Raw genomic sequence first — 3,286 nt, 5'->3', positions numbered from 1 at the left:
GATATGGACAAAGTGCTACAATGAGTTTTTACGGATGCTACAAAGACATTTGCACTACATACATGTTTCTATATTGTTCTTAAGTTAGGAAATAATGTTGAAGGTATTGCAGAGAAATGTTGCAAAATGATGTCGCATTTTATAAAATGTTATGTGCGCAGAGAAAATGTTACATTTGGAATTATTTTGCATCATTGGGGAAATGTTTTGCACCATAATTTTGCGACTTTGACAGATTAGAGAAAATTCTGGAGATCAATGTTACATACTCTCAAAAAATTAATTAATACATACGAACCGTTTTTGTTACATGATTCGACGCACAGGGTTTGTTCAGTTGCCCATATCGAAATGGCTCCAGGAACGCTGGTCATTTATTGGCGCGGTACGTAGACATGGATCGTACGATCCATCCAACTGCATGCATCATGCACGCCTAGTACATAGGCGCGGAGTTGGAATTGACGGCCTCCACCATGCCGGCGTTGATCTGGAACGCCCTGGCCAGCACATCGGTGGGCATTGACGGCGACACCCTTGGCAGTGACACGGCGACGGACTGAATACCGGGAAGCTGGCTGTTGAACGCCGAGATCGCCATGGCTGGTGTGCCGCCGTTGTTCCGCTGGAAGTGGATGAGGCCGTGAGGGAAGACGAAGAGCTCGCCCTTGCAGACAGTCCGGGTGAAGAGATTGCCGGCGGTGGTGACGAAGCCCACAGTGAGGGAGCCCTCGACCATGAAGATGATCTCGGTGGCTCGAGGGTGAGTGTGTGGCGGATTCACGCCCCAAGGCGCGTAGTCAACGCGAGAAATGGACATGCCTAGGGTGTTGAGTCCTGGGAGCTTGTCCACGTTCACCGCCGTCACCGCAGAACCGACTGGATTGCCGGTGTTGCCTGGGAGGGATAACACGTCGGAGAAGAAGTCGTTCGCCGTCACATTCTCCGGTCTCTTGCACGGGAAACCGTTCACACGCAGTGCTGCACCGGTGCAGAACATTCTCTGATCATGCACGATCTATATATACATGTATCCATTGCGAAACGAGTATTCACAGAAGATCGTCACACTTACGGCCTTCGAGGGACTTGTATTCGGCGACGCAGAAGTCCTGGAGCATGTCAGGGTCGCCGGCGAGCAATGGCGCGGCGAGGGCCAGAGGGCTGTGCAGGCGGCGAGGAGGACAGTGGGAAGACTGGGCATGATTTCTAGTTAATCAGGTTTGGTATTTGGAGCTTCTTTTGCTGCGTGAGCAAGCTGTAGGGGTGGCTAATTAGGGTCTTAGGAACATTCGGTTTGATGAAGAGGAAAGTTTGGGAGGCTGTATTTATAGATGACGACGTGATCCGGTTAAACCAATTAGGTGCAAGAGGAAAATGTATCGTCAGCTTGATCGATTGGGTTGTTAGAGCTAGCTAGCTACTCCGTAAGTACTGTTTTTTGGAGGTACTCCGTAGCTAGTTGGCCTAATGTCCGTAAGAGGCGCGACAGTCCTGTATTTTTAGAGGTACTCCGTAGCGTCAGCGATCAGTGTCGCTTCACGTTAAGCATCGGACCAAATCGTTATCGTATTATCCAAGCAAACTAGCTAGCACGTACGCATACAACTGTACATCTGAGTACTTTGTCAGTAAATTAATGACACAAATTTGACTGTTCTAATGACATACCGGTATATCTGAATTTCCCTTTTGTTTACATAATGTGACTTGCACGCTATAATGTGTACTTTTCGTACGGAAATCTCACGTAAACGCGAACTAAGTAAGAGACCTATGGCAGGCGGTCCATGACTACCGAGCCAAGCTATGGTTTCTCATATTATAGTTGTTTTTTGGACCACCAAGCACATCAATGCATATATACATCGTGACTATTAAGGTTAGTCTTGAGAGTTAGAGGGAGCAGTGTGCATACATTTCCATGTCCGGGGTTGAAGCTCTTTGCTTTAGGTAGATTTCTGATCACACAAAAGAAAGAACAAATGAATTTTTGTTTTGTCCACTACTATTAAAATTATTTTATTAAAGAATAGAGTACCCTTGCGTATTATTCAACCCGATCATGGCACAATTAAGAAGAGTAGCAATGCAAATGATTCAAGTGTAAACACCTATGGTAAACACTCCACATACTCCAGTAGAGTCGAATCTTATTCGGGGTTGGAAAACGTTTCGTCCTGCCCGCTCCCGCTAGCGGCAGGCGAAACGCTAGCTAAGCGCCACCGACCCCGTCCTCCATCCCCGTCCTCCTCCCTTGCTGGCGCCGATGGATGTCGGGCAAAGCCCCAGGGCGCTGGCGGCAGCGAGGCCTCTTCTTTGCCCTCGTGCTGCGGTGGCGGCGCGGGCCGATGCAGTCGCTAGGGGGGTGGGGGTGTGATGGTCAGGGGGCGCGGCGGTGCGGCTGCTCAGTGGCGGTGTTGAGGCTCCATGTACAAGGCGTGCCCGCGGTGGTGGCGGCGCTCCACTGCGGCTGGCGGCAGGGCGACGCGCGCAGGTGCCCTGCTCGGACTGAGGCATGCCGATCCTGATCTGTCGCGGGGCGAGCGCGGCCATGCGGCGTCGCCGGGCTGGGATCCTGGGCAGGGCAGTGCAGCCGTCTCCACCGTGAGCTGGCCAGGGCAGGGGCACTAGGCCCTGCTTCTTGCCCTTCTGCCTCCGCCCCAAATCCATGGCGTGGGCAGCCATGGGGGTTGCTCGACGCCGATCTGGAAGGGGATACCTTCTCCGGTGTCTATCCGGTCTCTGGGGACCTCAAGGTGGTGACTTCTGGTGCTGCTTCTTAGTTTGTTGGTGTGCTCTGCTTGGCTCCTAGGGCGGCAGCTCTGGACGGTGGGTGGCGACGTTGATCGGAAGGAGGGTGGAGCTCGTTGGTGTTGGTCTGTCATGTTGGCGTCCCCACTGCTTTTCTTCTATGCGCCAGATCTGGCTCAGATAGTCCTCGGACTACCCGTTCCGCATCCATGTCAATGTTGGTGCTGCGGTTCGGGCGAGGTTGGAGGCGCAATCCAGCAAGTCCTGGTGGGCCGACACCCTCGAGCCTGGTTGAGGAGAGAAGGGTCCCTCCTCCGGCAGCAGTTTGGCGTGGTGGTCTGCGAGCCGGCTCTTCATCCCTTTGGCGTTGGTGCTTCTCCTTGTCGCTTGATCTGTGTCTCCTTCCATCCGCGGCAGTTCTTCATGGCTTGTCCAAGGTGGTCTTTTGATGGCGCTGCTTGGTGGAGTTCGGCTCTGCGTGCCTCTTTGTAGTTTCCTACACAACACAGGTTGGACCGTCTAGGGACACAGG

The 3,286-nt window shown here is 52.7% G+C and overlaps 1 pseudogene; it reads right to left on the bottom strand.

Moving 5' to 3' along the window:
- Window positions 1-436: 436 nt before the first annotated feature.
- On the bottom strand, window positions 437-1,204 carry LOC124662386 (annotated as a pseudogene).
- Between the last annotated feature and the right edge of the window lie 2,082 nt (window positions 1,205-3,286).

This window comes from Lolium rigidum, chromosome 6 (assembly GCF_022539505.1).
Source record: "Lolium rigidum isolate FL_2022 chromosome 6, APGP_CSIRO_Lrig_0.1, whole genome shotgun sequence".
Lineage (NCBI taxonomy): Eukaryota > Viridiplantae > Streptophyta > Magnoliopsida > Poales > Poaceae > Lolium > Lolium rigidum.
This window is presented reverse-complemented; position numbering and strand designations above follow the sequence as displayed.